Source organism: Cynoglossus semilaevis, chromosome 4 (assembly GCF_000523025.1).
Source record: "Cynoglossus semilaevis isolate Cse_v1.0 chromosome 4, Cse_v1.0, whole genome shotgun sequence".
Classification (NCBI taxonomy): Eukaryota; Metazoa; Chordata; class Actinopteri; order Pleuronectiformes; family Cynoglossidae; genus Cynoglossus; species Cynoglossus semilaevis.
Window position 1 is genome coordinate 10,806,830 of NC_024310.1, and position 18,606 is coordinate 10,825,435.

An 18,606-nucleotide genomic window follows, 5' to 3' on the forward strand; every position below is an offset into this window, starting at 1 on the left:
TAATTATTACTAATGCGCGATACCGAATGTTTTTTAATTTTATTATTCAATATGATACCAATTACTTTTTTGGCAAATTTTTTCTCAATACTAATATTTGTGGAATTGACAATGCACATTTATGAATTAGTATTGATACTTTATGAATTAATTAATCGATACTCGAATCTCGTGTTATTTGCGATATATCGATAACATAAAGTTGATGATACCCCCCACGCCTCCGAGGGTTAAAAAAGTCATAAAATCCACTAATGACACTGCATCTGTAAATTCTTCGTTTCTATTTCTCCCTCTTTAAACTCACTCGTCTTTCACTATTTCTACACACCCAGTCATTTTTGAGCCACTGCTCTGTCATTACCTGCTGCAGATGAAGGTTCCTGGTTCATTTTCCACTGCAGCTCCTTGCAGCAGTCATTTGTTCTTAAGCAGCAGTGCTTCAGGTTATTTGTTCTGCAGTCTCTCCTTGCCGTTCTCTTTTCTCTCCCCAGTGTGAGGAGATCCAATCGGGTGTCAAGTGTACACCAATTTACACTGTTCACTGTTAGCAGTTACATCAGAGCGAAGAAGCGATCCGTGCCTCACTCACTGGCACAGTATTTTCTCACTATTCGGTGTATGAGATGTGTATTAGGGTCTTTATATTCTACTTTTGAATTCTGAGAAACATCTTAATACAAATACAGACTTACACTCAAATAAAATATTATAAAAATCACATTTTGATGTATCTTAAGTCGTGGGCAGATTGTGTGACTCGATGGGTCAGATTTGGCCCAGGATCCACTAGTTGATCATCACCACTGTAACATGAGAAAAATTATTTTTTAAAATTTGTTTATTATCCATGATGCACACGGATCACACTTACAATCTAAAGCTAATGTCATTAAGATTCACATTTGCATTTTACTCACTCAGTGATGTCAATGCAGTGACTAAACACTTGTTCCCATGTATTTCAGTAACAAGTATAACACTGCAGCTGGAGGTTCAAGGAGCTTTGGAACTTTTTGCGAGGTTAGAACTTGCGTCGTCAACAGGTGAAAGTTCATGACTTAAAATAGTGAATGCAGTGCTCCACACATTGCTGTTCAAGCTGTTTTAAATAGCATCTCCTAAACATGCTCTTCTATAAAGCTAGGTCAAAATACATGTGTGTCAAACATATGCATCAAGTGAACAAGTTATTTTTTTCTTCTATTTTAAAAGTCTCCCAAGGATGAAGGCAAGGTTAAGCTGGCACTAAACAGCCCTCTGAATACTGTACTATATTTGGACTGGCGTTTAAGCAAGGTTAATGCATTTAAGAAGTGTTTACACACATACCCCATAATACATGGACTATATTCTCTAGGTGAATCATCAACACACCATCTTCTGGGGCATAGGCTTATTGTGAGGATTACATTGTGTGATGGTGATAAAGAGTTGGGTTAAATTGTTTTCGTGCAAATAATTTGTGTGTTTGCACACATTTCTCTGCATGAGATTTAAGACATTGCTAACATGAAAATCTCATCTTGCTTTTGCAAAAACCTTTTTATACAGACATCTGATCTGTGTTATTTTTCTGCATTGCTGGCGAAAATTAAAGGATTTGAAAAAACGTCTCTGTAAACAGAAATCAGTCAATTTCAGACTAGAGAGGCCAAAAGTTTACTGGCTTAGAAGTGAGAGCTTTGGTAGACATAATCTCTTTTATGCCTTTAATTTGGTAGGATTAGTAAGATACATTCTCTACTCTCATGTCTTCCAGACCAGCTTTCAATGAAAGGATACTGCTGCTCTTATTTGCCTTTTGACTTTTTATTTGATTCCATTCCCTTCGTTTATCATTGCACAGCATCTGATTATTTTGTTAATTTTCACAATGCTGCATTCTTCGAATATACAAATACCCCAGTTATTAATGATGTAATCTTAAAATGATTAGTGAATTTTTCATGAACATACTTTTTAGACATCCAGATTGTGTGTGTGTGTGTGTGCATACAGATAGACACATTTACAAACCTACAGTCGTGTGATTAATTCACCTCGTGTTGTCCTCCATTGATCTGCTTAATAGAGGTCTTCATTGATTGTGGTCATCCACAGATTACAATCAGAAGGATGCACAGTCCATGGTCTTCTTCAAGCTGCAGTCAACAAAAGGCAGACGCCTAAGCCGTAAAATCAGCACAGACTAATTTGAATTGATGCCACCTAGCAATCCTGGCTTTTACTGATGCCCCTCCTGTGCTAATATATTTTGTTTAATCCGTGTTCAGTGTTTATGATGCCATCTTAATGCAGGGGAAGGGGCTGGAATTATTAGGGCAATTTGGTTTTGCATAAATCATCATGTTTGGTGATTAATGACTCTGAGTAAATGCACCATATAGCTTAGTAATTGCTAACAGCAAATTTGCCTCAGCGTAGAATCAGATTGATTTATTATTATAACCACAGTTCTTAATGTGTTTTCAGACTTTGTACAAATTTTTATTGATGTCCCCATTTGAAATCCACATCCGCACATTGAACAGATTGCTGCTCCTGTGATTTACACAGAACCCATCTGCGTGCCTGCAGTAATTAAACTCCTTTTCTTAGTGTCTCTTAAAATGGTGTCTCTTCTCTCTTATCACAATTTGTAACATATGTTACACACAAACACAAGAGTTTCCTGTTTGATTTGAACTAAATTCAATAGAACAACACATTGTCCTTTTCTTTCCTGTAATATCTGCAGTATGCTTCATGTTTAAGGTTTCTGAATTGCCTCATTGTACAGGGATTGAAAGGCTGATGCAAACGGAAACTGAAAACCTAATGACCTTGTCCTCTCTGTAACTTCTGGTTCATATAATGACTTGTTATAAAATGGGTTGTACTGCACATCATGGGACCTCCCCTCACTAGGGCAACGCTATCTTTCCTGGGAAACACTTGTTAAAGACTAACTGCTGATTGAGCACCATTGGCCAGTGCAGGTCAGTCCAGAGTGCCCTTTTGACCTTTGTCTGTTTAACTCCAAAATTATGATGCATTTAAACACAAAGGGGCAGTAATGGCTTTGCATGTATTACACATCTGTTGCTCCTCTGATGAAAGGGCCATTTACAACAAGACCATCAATACACTCACAGGAAGTAGTGGTGAGTAAAAAAGGTCAGGGGTGAAGACGAGCGTGTGAAGCGGACCTATGGATAATTATTGGCTTGTGGGGCTCTTTGTAGCTGTAAGACTAGAAGACTGAACTCTTTCAAGCCTTGGAAGTTTCTGTGTATCGGAGAGCACCATTCTCACCAGACAAAAATGGAGGCTGCTGCTTTAATGATAGCTGGTCATGTCCTGTGGGCTCTTGACAAAATGATGATCCATCATGCAGGTGTCTAAAATGGATGGCATGCTGATGATTGGGTGTGGACCTTTGTGAACTTTAATGCAAGCAGTGTTGGTTTCCTGGCAGTCAGATGGCAGGAGCAGAAGAGCATTGTCTCAGTTTAAAGTTATCGCTTCATTCCTGTGGTGTCAGAAATTATATAGTTTGTCTAAAACAACAAAACCCACTGTTTGGACTTACCACAGAGTTTAGTTCAAAACCCAACAAGACTCAAATGAGACATTGTCCCAGGACATTCCTGAAGTGACTGTTCAATCAGTTTACACCATCGAGGCACAGAGGAAGATGATTGACTGGAAAATCTTTTATAGAAATAAAGCTGCTCTCACAATACCGACTTTCAGGCATTTTGTGTCATGGTTATCTCACATGAATGACCAACACCTGCTAAATTCACTGAGGTTTACCTGCTGCAGATTTTGCCATCTGTCCTGCCCCACACAGGCAGCACACAGCCGACCCTAGTGTACAGTTGGTGTACAGTCCAGCTAATGCTTAATGTAGCGTGTGAGTTTGTATTGAGTAAGGAGGAAAAACAAGAAAAAAATAAAAGCATGGCTGCATCAGAAAGGGGCTTTGTGGGGTGGTCCATTCTTACCTAACACTATCAACAATTTGTACTGAAAATTAAATCAGAAAATTTCATTAAAATAAAATATTTAATCAACCAATAAACCTGAATTAAAAAAAATACAATTAACTTTACACTGTTAAACATTAACAAGTAACAATTGTTCATTTTTATTTTGTTTTGAATCACAGGATGAGGAATTTATCCTGAGTCTTTCCACTTAACAGAGAATTAGGAACTCATGGAAATACAAAATGTCTTTGTACAGGCAAAAAGAGGACTTTGTCTTTTTCTTTGTTTACCCCCAGATTTATTTTCCCATCACTTTGACAAGTAGCGTTAAGACTGAAGGTAATTATAGTGGCCTCACTGCAAATTATAGTAAACCTCATGGGCACTGGCGACCACTCCTGAAGATTCAGTCGAGGTGGGTTTGTGACATTTTTATTAAGTAATAAGCCCATCAAGCTATTTTCAGCGGAGGATTTGGCTGACTGCAGTTTCTCTAAGGTTATAATTATCATTTTACTTGAGCTCTCTGTCAACAAATAGTGCATTGAAAGATAATTATATTACAGTTCAGCATATTTCCCCAACTTCTAGGAACTAAACAGTTATGTCCTGACATGTAACCAGTTAGCCCATTAAAAGGTCAAAAAGCTTTGGATAACACGCAAAAATAGAAAGATCTTCCGCACAATCTATCACTCCCTTTATCTATATATGTAAAGTCCATTGCTCACTAGCTCTGAGCACGACATATCATGGGTCCCACTAGCATGGGACTGGCATCATCACTTGTCTCTACCAATGAGAGCATTACGGGTGGGTGTAAACCCTTTGCATTTCTCATGTTAAACTATGTGCAGTAACATGAATCATGAAGCTGCCTGTAATGTTATGATTGTTGTCATGGTAACTAGTTCCTAAAACTACCGATAAGATAAAATGTTATTGCCCTTAACGGCACTAGCAATAGTGTTAGATAGATAGACAGAGAGATAGATAGAGAGAGAGCAAGAGAGAGAGTCTCTTGGTCTGCCTGTCTCTGTGGTAGGGGTCTTTTTCTTTTTTACTCTAATTGGCTTGCCTTCCCTGTCTCTTTGCTTGCTGGATAATTGGACATACCACCATAATCCATGCATCCCATCCATAGCAGTCCCCTTTACACGCCCCACCCCCCAGTTCTCATCCTGGCTTCTCCATGGACTTTTGACCAGAAGATCAAAAGAAATATGCAATCCCACTCTGTGCAAATACATTGCTGCCCAGGCTCCCTCGTGCTCCCAGATATCCTTTTGGCATGGATTTTATACTAGTATATTGCCTCAAACGTCCCCTTCCACTACACCTGAACCTCTGGGGATGCAGAGCTGTATCGTTTTCTGCATTACATAGAGAACAAGGTAATTCATTTTGGGGTAGCCCTGGAATTATTCATAAGGGTTCCAATATCAAAATATTCCCTTTTGCTCTGGCCCTTAATAATTCATGCTTAGCATTCATCTTCATTGGTACAGGGAGCAGTGGAGTCATTCATCTCTTTAGGGAGTCCTGGTTTAACTAGTCCTGAGCTCCAGCGTGGGTTGTCAGGGTCCACAGAGGTAGGGCAAGGAGGAGGGAACAAAGAAGGAGGCGTGTGGCTTTGTCACACTGACAGGAGGGCCTCCCCATCTTTGGGAAGGAGGCCACTCAGAGCTGGTGAAGCCTGAGTTGTTGACCTTTGGGAAAGGACCATTGGCTTCACATTGAGTGATGGTGTCAGCCGCTAGTGTAAAACACCTCTATTAGGAATGCCTGGCATGCTTCGGTGCTTCTAATTATGAAGAATGCAAAACAACAGTCAGGGGAGACAGGGGAGGTCGCCTTGCAGTCAGCCCAAAGCAGGATCAGCAGCTACTGTTGTGTCAGACCTACCAGTGCGTGACTTCTTCCTTACCTCACATAAAAATGCACATAGTACTACACCAGTGTGAAATCGTTCTTACCCAAGCTCTGAAAAGGTGAAATAACTGCTGCTCTGATAGTTTTATGCTACAGCCATCTATTATTATTGAGAGGTTTTGTACATATTTGTCTTTTCTATTGAACCAACAGGCAAGACCAAGGCCTCTTGCGAAATCTGTACTGGGTCGGAAATTAGACATTCCAGTGAATCTACGTGAAAAAGACCTCAGCTCAACACAGAAAACTGGGCCCAGCTTCTCACTACACACTTGCTCTAAACAGCGATGCAAGACATCTGTCTGCCATTTGACTTGACTCTGTTGTCATCCTACATGCCTCAAAGGTATCACTGTGAGGGGAAAGTCCTGTAACATTAGCAGAGATATGTATGCGTAGCTACTGGGTAGTCAGTCAGCGATGAAGGTAGGATCAGACTGGCGGAAGGGCTGAGAGATGCAGAGTGAAGTTTGCCCCTAGAGATATTGGCATTGAGAGACAAAGGTCAACAGCAGATCACAGAGATTTTTGCAGGCTTGTTTATCTGAATCCCAGAAGGATTAGTGAGTGAAAACCGAGAGCTTGTTAAAATAGATCCAAAAATATACAGTAAAGTATAAGATCAAAGGCAGAAACCTCCACTGCTACGTTGATGATCTCTCACTACAGAAAAAAAAATAAATAAAAAGACAATTTGGTCTTAACAAATCATTTCCATGTATATATCGCATATACTTTTGAGGTCAGTAGCAGCCATAAAAACATCTCTATATATTTAGAGGCAGCCAAGCATTGCACTTGCTCTCGAATGATGTCCTTGTGCCTGGAACCTTCAACCCAATGAGAGACCCAACGATTTATGAACCTATGAACCAAAGTAAGGTATAATCTCTCCATATGAACCTTCTACAATATGAAGAGGTTCTTTGGTCAATTATTCAGTCAAAATTCCAAAGTAAGGTATAATCTCTCCATATGTATGTTTATGCGTAATTTATTTGGAATTTAAATTCTGATTAATCAGGGTAGATGTTTATTCTCTCTCTAATCAATTAGGCCAATGTTTTATTATGTAAATCTTATATCTGAATATTTTCATCTTCGAACAATCGTTTCTTCTTCATTTGAAATAGACAGGACCATGCAAAGAGCCCCTAAGAGTAGAGAGAAGGAGAAATAGTCACAAATGAGATCCAGGTGTGTGGGTAATCAATTTCATGGAGTTTGGTTTTGCAAGGCTGCGTGCTGAAGGAGACCCTCATAATTGGGCCACCATTCCACACAGGTAATGGCTTTGCACAGCATTTATTCTTTTTGAGGCACAAACACACAGAGACACACACATTCCTGCATAAACCCATAGAAATCACAGGCCACTGAACACAATTGAGACAGATAGGTTGGTGCCATTTCCTAGTAACCCCCATGCTTCAAGGACTCTGGCAAACTTGTCCATTCATCAGGAGGGGAGGGCTGTTTGGAGACGCTTTTCTCTGGCTATGTTCAGATTTATCACACACCACAACTCCCGTTTGCCTTGTTAACATTAGCCACATGAAGTGTCCAGAGCTGCAGGTGCTGCAGAAGGTGAAGGGGCTTTTATTCAGACTAAACTGTAAACAGTTTCATACCACTGAGCCGTGAAACACAAGCTATCAGTCTCACAATTGGATGTCTTTTTGGGCTGGAGTCATTTTCCCCCATTTCATGGGTTGGCTTTCAGCAAGATATTTCATTTCTTGAATCAAAAGCGATGGCTGACAGGCTACAATTATTAAAGACCAATGGGTCTGCTGTGATAAACATGTTTTCAAATAATATTTGAATATAAAATATATATTTTTAAAGATTTCTTTACAAGCCTGTGAACACATTAAGATTTTGAGCCAATATTGAGCCCCTTGGTTAAATATTCAGAGTCTATGTTCTAATATATTGTGTTATTCATAATACTGCCAGAGACAATTGTTCTTCCGTAGCAGCCCATGTTAAGAATTATAATTAAGGTAATATTCTGCTTAATGCTCTAAAAAAAACTAAATGGAATTATGATTTTTTTTTTCTTCATATTAACTAGTTCTTATTAACCATTGTTCTGCTGGAGCTTGGAGAGTCTGGAGAAACTGACATGTTCTGGCTTTTTTTTTTTTTCTTCAGAAATCCACATGGTCACAGAGGCACATTCACACAAAAGAATCTGCATCCTATAGTCTTTTTTTTTTCTTTCATTTTTCACTGCCTTAATGGATCCAATTACTCTTCCAAAGACTGCCAACACTGTACATTACAGTGAGCCAGTTGTGATGGTAATTCAGATTTTTTTAATAGACACATACTCAATAATAAACCTGTGGGGGGAAAGATTTTCCATACAAATTGTAGCTCACACAGTGAGCGTAGATTATGCTAATGTGGGGAGCAGAGAGGATGTCATGTCTGGTAAGGTAGGGGGTACTATATATAAATCCTGTTTTTAATGAAGCAGCCCACCCCCCCCCCCATACCTCCCCTCCCTGTAATTGTTCTCTGGTTTTGGTGCCTTAATGAGAAGTGTGTGGTTTGGTCGCAGCACTGAAAACCTGTCATGGTGTATTTGAAAAACATATAAATAAGAATGATCTCAATGAACGGCTAATCTTGAAGGGGTTTTTGGGATTACTTACAACTCTGTATCAGTCATAGCAGCGATCCTGTCTGTCTTCCTTCAGTTTTAAGAGAATAAAAACAGAAAAGCAGATCTGATGGCGGTGTGTTGAGGAGCTGTAAACATGAATTCCCTTCAGAACACCCCTGCTGGTCCTTTCGCTGCAGATTTCATATCATTCCTCTACAGTGTGTCACGTTCCTGCTTTTGGCTTGTCTCCTGAACAGCCATCAAGTTTCCTCCCCCACTCTCTCGCAGGTTTTCAATCCCTGACACTTACCAGGCAGGGGCCTGAGATCAGGCCTACTGGACACACAGGAGGTCACTGTATCCTGTTTCAGAGAGAACGAATAGATCTAGGGCAACCAGACACACACTTCCTCCAGACTGCCTAGGGCACCATGGTCCAGAGAAAAGAGGGAGGGAGAATAGGCAAAGAGGGACTGAAGTGCAGTCCTGAAAGGAGGAGAGATGGGATTGAATGACAGGGATAAGGGGGGAGGCGGCACTGCTGACAGCGGCAGCCAGTGGGATCGAGTTCTCTTTCTGAAACCCAGGATCAGAAAAACAATGACTTTGGCATCTGTCTGGAAGGGGAAAACAGAGACTGGGATCCTGTGCTGTGAAGTGCTGAGGCTTCACAGAGATGCCTTTAATGTAACCCTGTCCCAGCTCCCATCAGATACCTTAGGACTCTCCTTGTAGAATGTGAAACATTTTAAACTCTTTTGCTGTCACTGAAGCGCCACATGAACTCGCTCCGAGGCTCCCTACTGTGCCTATGAACACACCGAATGAGAAGAATACACTGTATTACAGGTTTGTGTGTGTGTGTGCCAGGGTGACTTGTCTTGTCCTCAGGTCATATCCTACATTAGATAAGGATCAGCATTCTTCCAGCCTAAAGATATAGGTCATGTAGCCACAATGGCTCAAGTAGCATATGAGTCTTGCTTCATTTGTTTTATTACTCATCATCCTGTAGAGTGACTTTACTGCCTTGTCTCTTCATAGATCAAATTGAATGGCTTGCTCTAGTTTGTCTCTTATCTACTTCACTACATTCTTGGATCGGAGATAAATAAAAGTCAATGTCTCTCTCCGGGCCATTAGTGCATTATTCACAGAAGGCTCTCGTGCTACATCAAAGATTTTGTTTACAAGTTAGAGCCCTAGATTAACCAATACATAGACATTTGATTAGACAAGTTATACGATATGTAAAGATGTGTCCGTCGAAGGGTATCACTAGTAGTACCACACAGTGCAGTAATTGTCATAGAATCTGGTATTGCCCATTACTAGTGAAGGTAAAATAGCAAGATGGACCTGATCAGTGTCTGTGGTATTGTGAAGGATGTGCTAGTTTATCATGCTAACATCACTGTTAATCATACAACAGGTCCCTACAGGTTCCCACCTAACTGCACTAGGTGGCAGTCAACTGGGCAACTGGTCAGAATGACGTGCATGAAGCGTCTTATTGAGTTGCATGTTAACGTGAAAGTAAACCTTGAGGCAGAATCAAGATTCAGAGAGCATCTTCTGGTAGGATTAAGAAGTCAACAGGGTTTCTCGACTGCTTTACACTCGTACCATTTTTGCTACCCAACCTTTCTAAGAACCTGAGTGATCAGCACAAATTCACTCCCCTGTTTTCATGTTTGATTTATGTCCTTGATGACACAGACAAAATAAAAACCCACAGAGTCCTAAACTCACTCTCTGTGTGCAGATCCCCAGTTTGTGTTTTTATTGTAACAAGTCTACCGGAAAGAAAACCTGAAAATGATTCACTGGGAAACAGTAGGAAGATCAGCGAGTGAATGAGTTTTTCTGTGTGATGGGAACTGCTGCAGACACAGATATCCATCAGCCGTGTCTACAGTGTGCTGGCAAGCACAAGTCAGGTTGTCTGTAGCCAGCAGCTCAGCCAGAGGCCCACCACACCCAGCAGTTCAGTATCACACTTCCATTTGCTGATTACCTCTGTTTGGTGGTGGTGCTCTCTGAAGTGGGCCAACAAATATTCCCCCAGTGTCTGTCCTGCTCGAGGACAGGAAGAAGTTAAATGCAAGCCAATTAACTTTGATTCCAGGTCAATTAGCTGCTTTCTTCTGCCACATTAGGATGAATATAATCTGTGGGAAAAGGAAATACTGGGAGGGCCTGTCAGCTACTGCTATCTAGTGTCCCGAGCCCATGTTAACTGTACGAAACCGGAGCTTAAGCACAAACGCTGAGGACATAAATAAACATACAACAAAGAAAACAGAGTGATGCTAGAGTTAGATGTCAGGATTCTGTGTCTTGAATTGTTCCAGGAAAATCACTAGCTGCTACTTTCTTTACAAACTGTACGTGTGATCAAATGCGGAATTGAGATTTTTTGGTTTACAGATATTTTTGGCTCACTCGGCTCTGTGCTACAGTAGGAGGTGGGAGTAGGGAACACGCAGGCTTTGAAGAAAAAGGAAATTGAAAAGAAACAGAAAGACAGGAGTCAGGTTTCATGAAATAATAGCTGTGACAGAAATCTGGGGAAAACAAGGCAGCACAGAAACCAAGAACAATTTTCTTTTGGTTTCTTTAAAAAAAAATGGACAGAAGAAGACAAATATATTGAGGTTATAACAAACGTGCCATTGTGAAAGCAATTTACCTCGTACAACGGGATGTTGGAAGCAAATATTTCCACTGAGAAAATATTACCAGGAGCTAAATTATCCTGTTAGAGTAAAAATCTGACTTTAATTTCTCAGACTGCACTGCAGCGTGCCACTAACTGGACTGTTCCTCTGCTGCATTTCTCCCAGGAATTTTATACAGAGATTTTCTTTTTTTTTTCCTTTCCTCTTTTGTCAAGTGAGAGTTCAAACCAAGCGTGGCATCCTGGATCAGGTCCATGTGCCTGTGGCCTTTGTGTTACACTGCGACCTGCCAAAAAATCTGTGCCAAGGGGAGGAACTAACTGCAAACCAGCTCTGCTGTCTTAGGCTGGGCCTTCAGGCCACAGGTCAAAGATCTACTGGCTGGACCTGTCAACTCTGCTACTTCGCTCAGACTAAACCCACAAAGTATAAATGCAAGAGCAAGCACTCACACATCATATCAGTGCATTGAGTGCTCTATTGTTTGATCATGAGCAGACAGTAGTTGGGAGTTGTCCATTTTGGTTTTAATCATATTGTTATTGCATTAGTCTGGGGCCCATTATGGTCTCTTAGAGGATGTGGGCGGAGGAGGATGAATGCATGGAGCAGTGACAGAGGGCTTCAAGCAGACAGATGAGCAGGTGAAGGATTTCTCCAGTCTGGGCATTATTCTTTTTTTGTTCCTACTACATCATTCAGGTTGTTCTCTTCCAGCCCTTACCTCACCCACCCTCAACAATGAATTCTGTTTGTATCACTGGCTCACTCTAAGGCACAAAATTTGGGAATACATTACTGGAATTTTTTGCACATTACTGCTATTTGGCATTTGTAGCAAATTCAGGAACCAAAAGTCGGGAACCATCACTTTATTTTAGTCTTGCAATCTTTCTCAAAAAGGGTCTCGAGTCACATGATCTGCAGGGTATTATATTAGCTTGATATGATAGGTTGATGAAAGGGGGGAAAAAACAGGCGGACAGATTATAACTCATCACAGTTTATAAATGTATTGCGTGGCCTTGTCTGTTTCTACTGAGAGAAGATTTATTTTTGTGTTGGCTAGTGGCCTTCAATGGCTGCTGAAGTATCACGCACATACAGTAGGCAAGCAGGGCAAACCATTGAGATGTACTGTAAGGTACTCGTTGTGCTTCAGCAGTCTGTAGTTAGGGAGCAATTGTAAAATGGATGGTGACAGACACATGGTCATACGCCGGGACTGTGAGGACAACACTGTTGAGTTTTTAGCCACATGATGACAGAGCTGACTCTAGAACTGACATGCTTCGGATGTCTCTGTTGACTAGTCATGGTTTCCACACGCTTGGCCTCGTTGTAGCCTTGTCAAGAGGTAAGATGGCCACTTTAACACCAGTCAATCAGGGTCACGCTGCCTTGATTTCCCAGAGTATGTTTCTTTTTTTTTCTCTATTATATTTTTCCCAGCATAGTTGTGTTATTTATCAGTCAGGTTGGCTTTGAGATAGCTTGGTAGAGGCAGAAAATGTGATACGAGGAAAACAAAATCAAGAAAAGCAGGAGCTGAAGATAAAATAATGATAGCTTTGGGAGAGGGATGGATGCAGTGAGTTGCAAATGTCAAATCAGTCAGCAATAAATAATTCAAAATATCTCCATAGTAAAAATAAAGTCTAAAAACATCAGTTGTTTTTAGGGTGTCATATTTCATAGCTTGTTAATGTTTAGTAGGCCGGCGGACAGCAGCACAACAAACAACAAAACCAGAAGGAATGATATGAGACATTGCTAAGTTACAGCACTAAGAATGCAAAGTTTTTTATGCGTGTTGGATGTTTTCTCTAGCTATTCCAAACACACTACAGAGCTAAGGTCGACATTCTCTATTTTCCGCACACACCATGGTAAATTTGCAGCACATCGCTCTTGTAATTTTGCTATTTGTTTTGGTTCAACCAGAACATACTATTAGTTTACTATTTTAGCTTACTTTAACTCACTTATCTGGACTTTTTTTAACCAATCCACAATCTAGGATGTTGCATAGCTTTATATACAGACTCTTTAGACATGTTTTTTTCAAGTATTTATTTGAATGACAATATGAACACCTTGTCAGATGTGGAATGGCTGGTCAACCAAATACTTGAATGCTCTTAAAAAGCTCTAGTTGTCCCATCTCAAAACAGCCTGTCATCATAAAGGCTGTGTGGTGAAACCACAGATTGAAGGGTATGATAAAAGAGGGGTATTGGACTTGCATCCATCCCCACTTCAAAGGCGGCCAGAATCTATAGGCACATTTGCTATTGTCTGTTCTGCAGGTGCTTTGCCTCCCACAGGCTCTGACGGTCTCAGCAAAACCACAGCACTGTAGAGAGGGATTGTGAGATGTTATCTGTCAAAGATACAGACAACATGGTGGGTACTAGACAATAGAAGGCATGTGGACTCTGATGCTGCAGGGAAGAGGAAGAGGGAGTTGTAATCAGCTCCAAACTTTGTGTACAAATTCAGTTGGTCCGGGGGAATGTGATGTCTTGTTTAAGATAAAATGTGTGCAGTGATTCGCAGTGTTTTTGCTTGACATAATGTGACCCGGCTGTGCCAGCTTGAAGTGAACATTCCATTAAGATGCAGATCAGGTGGGATGACGACTCTCCGTAGCCTGCAGACTTCCTGTGCCCTGACATGGTCTTAAACTAAAGCTAACAAAAAGCTGACATCACTGTGACCAAAACTAGTTTGAAATATAGGTTTGAAATAGGTTTTATGGTCTCATGCCCATAAAGCCTATGATAACCAATATCAACATCCAGGAAAACAAAATACAAATAGGAAACAACTATTTAGGTTACCCAAATGCCCTGTCTGGAAGGTCTGACCCGCATGAAGTGAACACTGCTTTATTTGAACATTTTCTCCACAACTAGCTAAACACCCTCATCTTCTGCTCCAAAACGCCAACAAGTCCCATCACATCCTGGTCGGGGTAAAGCTTTTCTCCCTTTGTTGAGGACAATGTAGCTATTTAGCAGCACACGCTCTTATCGGAGCATTGTTAGCATATTTTAACCTTCAAAAAAAAAAAAACATGGATTTTGTTGATGATTTACTCCAAGTTGAGGTTGTAGCATCATTTGGAGGTAAATTGTCTGCTCATGTGAAGCACGCGAGGCATTCTAATCTCAAGAGAGCAAGAAAAAAACAAAAACAAAACAGAGGGTAGCGTGTATCTGCTTACTCAGTCCTGACTTGAGGATGTTTAGTTTGTTGAAGAGATACTGAGGTAGCTGATAATGGTGGTGGGGGTATCCTTCCCCTCCTGCTTGTTGATTTAATACTCTGTCTTTCTTGATGTCGTGCAAAAAGGTTTGTTTACTGCCACTAAGCTATTCTGTGTTTGTTTTCTTGTGTGCTTGTTCTATTCATCAGCTCTGCTGCACCATGACTGCAGTCGATTGGTCGGGTCAGCAGCTGCTAATGAGATGTACCAGCAACCGCACACCACAGCATTTTTGAACCTTGTTTAAACGTGACTCCAAACCTCAAACAACTACTTATCAGAACTTATCGATACTGGATGTAAAAACTGTGACGTCATTTGCTGTGTTTCATTAAGGCTGACCTTGTTTACTTAATTTCTTATGGTTTGGTTGAAGCGGCTCCTACATGCCTCAGCAGTGCTGTGTCCTATCATTATCTGTCAATGTTTTGCCCCCTCTGATCCTCACTAAGTCATACTTCAAAATCTTTCAACTCCATTTCTTACATTTCTGCCCACTCCTCTTCCCTCATAGACTGTTTTCTGCTCCAGATGGGATTGTCTTTTGCCTGTCAACTCAATCCGTCTAAGATGCACCAGGGCTTTGGACCGGACCACATGGTGTCGGGAATTGGCATGTTGACGAGGGCTTCTTCTTTTTATGTAGGGGTGAACTGGAGGTTCCTGCTTTGAGTGGTCGTCCCTGTAGACACCTGCTTAGTTAAGCTGTGTAGGAGAGAGGGAGGGGCTAAATAATAGAACAAACAGGTCAGAGTTTATTTGAGGGACAATTGAAAATAAAGATAAAAACACATTTAAAAAAATACCTGAAAATATTAGGCAAGATAATGTTGCAAAACAAAAATGATGTGGTCAGGTCAGCAGTTGCTAAAGAAGATAAGTTGTTATTATTGCATTTCAGTTGAGACATACCAGAGGCTTATCTTTATAAAGTTTATTATAATTGTTTTTTATAAAAACCTAACTTGAGCATCTTCTCTCTCCAAGAGGACTAGCTCTCAGAGGAAGATCTTCAATGTGATTATAATGTACGTTTAGATATATTTATTTCATAATTTTAAAAACTCTCTTCTGCCCTCAGGCTGATGGCCTGACATAGGATTAGATTTTTTTAGTATTTAATAGGAAACAGTGAATGGCAGATGTTCATCATCTCTTATTGTTGTTTTCAGTTTGACCTTATCCTTTTCAAGACTTGTTAAGCCTTGACTTCCTTTTTCATCAAACAACTATTTCTTGAACTGCACAAAACTTTGGTAATATTGAAAGGCGAACCTGAACTTGGAAAAAGAAATAGATAAAAAGACGGTGAAGACAGAAAGTACAGCAACCAAAATCATCACATGTTTAGATAAAATCCAGCTCGGCACCCAACTCAATTTATCAGTCTCTGGCTGCCAAGCTTCACTACAGAAAAAAAAGCTGTCCCTCAGAGGAGCAAAGGATTTTTCTCCCCTTTCTATAAATCTAGCAGATATTTTAGAGTCCTCTGTGAACAATGTCGGTGCAGTAGCATTAAATTTCCCCGGCTGTGGGATGTGGCTTTATACCCTTGGGAGAGGGGTCATAAATCACCTTACCAGGATGTCTGAGCCGTGTTAACAGTAGCAAAGTATCCCATAAAACAATGAGGCAAAACTTCTCTTTGTCTTTACTTCATCTAATGAAAATATAGGTGTTTAAAACCCGGGGCTTAAAATCAGTTTGGAAATTTGACACAGTGTCAATTTCACAGGGATCAGAGTGACTTCTGGCACACGTACAAAACTTTCATATTGGCATCCAACCGGCTCAGTGTTGCATGTTGGACAATTAGACGAGTGTGTGTGAAGTGCTGTGCAGCTATAGACACGTATAGACACATGTCAGTGTTCACACACTCTCCTCGAAGACAAGTGTTAAAGATAAAATTTCAGCTCTCTATTTCGTTCTCTCGTTCTGTTCACTTGGGTTCCTCTTCTCACTGTAGCAGATGCCCTCTTAGATAAGGATATGGACATCTTTTCATCTCATCTGGTCCAGCTGGTACAGTTTACAGCCCATGTGGCAACCATTGAAATTGGGACAAAGAAACTGATCAGAGAAAGATGTGCCCCTCTGGAAACGCAGCACATGTTTGGATCACAGTACCCTTATTTGCTTTGTCTGACAGTCTTTAACATTCCGGTGCCCTAAATCTTTGAAGGACCCCCTTACACCTCCAGACTTGTTTCTAATCTGTAAAACCTTTCCCTCCTCTTTGTTCCCTCCCTGGTACTTCCTCTTCTCCCTGGTTCCCCTGTGCCTGGTAAAGTGATTGCAGAGAGATCAGCATGGTGGAAATGAAAGTGGCCATGACGAAAGGCTGAGGGATCTGCTGTAACATTGCATTGGATCCCCTTGTATTTTTTCCCTTTTCCCATTTTCCTGTGTGTCCGCCTGTTTCTCTCTACACAGCCGCTATCATATTACCTCCCTGCAACAGCCGCTGATGTAATCCAAGTTTATGACCACACTGTTCTCCACAACACATGCTCCCTCTCTCTCCCTTCCTATTTCTAAACATCCACCAGATTAACATAATAACTGATTAGAAACTAAGTGTACTAGACAAGTGGGTTTCAAAGTGGGGGGGACTCTAGAGGGACCTAAGAAAATTTGACAGAAGATAGGAAAAAATATTTTTTTAAAAATTAGTTTTTCCTTTTTTAACCATTTACAATTGTCCCCAACTGTACAAAACATCAACTAGCATAATTGCTGCATTCTCAAGTTTCCGATGGTACCTGAATGCATCTGGTAATACAGAAATAATCTGTGTAGAACTGGCTGTTCTTGCCTCTTATGAAGCTTCTCATCTCCTCAACCTAGCATGTAGGCTAATGCTAAACAAATGTTGAATATTGAATAAAAGTTAAAAAAAAACATTCTAAAAGTTCATGTTTCTTTACATGTTCTGTAGCATTATCTGTGGGTTTGTAAAGGGGGTATTGTTTTGGGGGCCTTTGACATGGAAAAGTTCGGGAACAACAGTATTATATATAATTTCTTTTATTTACGTTTCACAAATTTGAGATGTAAGAAAAGCAAATTCAACCTTTGCTTTGAATCCGACTGCTTGACATTATGCTACATAGATCTCCCCTTCCCCGCCCCTCCACTGGATCTTATTAGACATGCATTAGTAAGTTGTATTTCGCACATCCTGAAAACAATGGACGCTGTTTATTCACCAGTGGAAAGTGGAGCTCAGCAGAGTTAGCAGGAGATTGTTTGAACGTTTGTGATTCCTATTATCTCTGACAGCAAAACCAGAGCCTTGTTTTCAGTCGTCTCTGCAGTTCCACACCAGGATCTCATTTCCGCTACCCTGGTCCTGTCTGCGCTGCACCTCCATCGACTAACACTCCATCAGTCACTTCTGTTTGTCAATATTATATCTTTTGTTTTTGAAACTTGGTTTTAGACAACCATGCACATGCCTTATCTGTGCGTTATCCGCTCTGTGGGATCTTGGGCTGATAAAGTCGTGAAAAGATCTGCCGCAGATGTTGGTGTTCCAAAAAGCGAAGGCAGTGAAGGTCAAATGGCAGTCTGCAGGAAAGTGTGATGTGTTTATGGAGGTAATTTCTCTGATGGTGTGAGTGAGCAGGCTGAAAGGTTCCGTTTACAGAACCCCTTCCTGCTTAGAGCTGTGAGCAACCCACTCTGCCTGTCAATTCACATCAATCTGAATTTGCAGCATTTACTGCTAAGCCAGTCATTTGAATTGTAAAACACATTCATGGTTTAAACATTTATATTTTATTCAAATTTTGCGCAAAAAATAACAACTACGTTAAACCAAGGACACAGATCTCTGTTGACACAGGAGCAGTTTAAAAGAACTCCAGACCTAAATGACTAACTAAAACAAAAATTCAGCAAAAAAAAAAAAAAAAAAAAGTCATAGAGTCATAGTTTAATCGCTGTCACTTTGGAAACACAATATGAAGTGCCAACTCAACAATCCTCTTTTCAGATGTCTCTGTACAGGAGCGTACAGCCAAATCTGTGCCAACATATGTAGTGCTTTAAAACATGATGCGCCTGCTGTTCCTTTTTTACATTTGGAGCTCTGATCTTTGCACCGTGTCATCGCTGTGCCTCACT

General features: G+C 40.6%; 1 protein-coding gene and 1 long non-coding RNA gene across 4 annotated transcripts in view; both read left to right on the top strand.

Moving 5' to 3' along the window:
• LOC103378049 (roundabout homolog 1) overlaps window positions 1–18,606 on the top strand; it is a 222,460-nt gene that overhangs the window by 152,607 nt on the left and 51,247 nt on the right. The window lies entirely within an intron of this gene.
• LOC112486944 (uncharacterized) lies at window positions 8–18,439 on the top strand. Its single transcript, XR_003049558.1, has 2 exons — window positions 8–6,791; window positions 6,870–18,439. It is a non-coding gene; the product is annotated as an uncharacterized LOC112486944 (long non-coding RNA).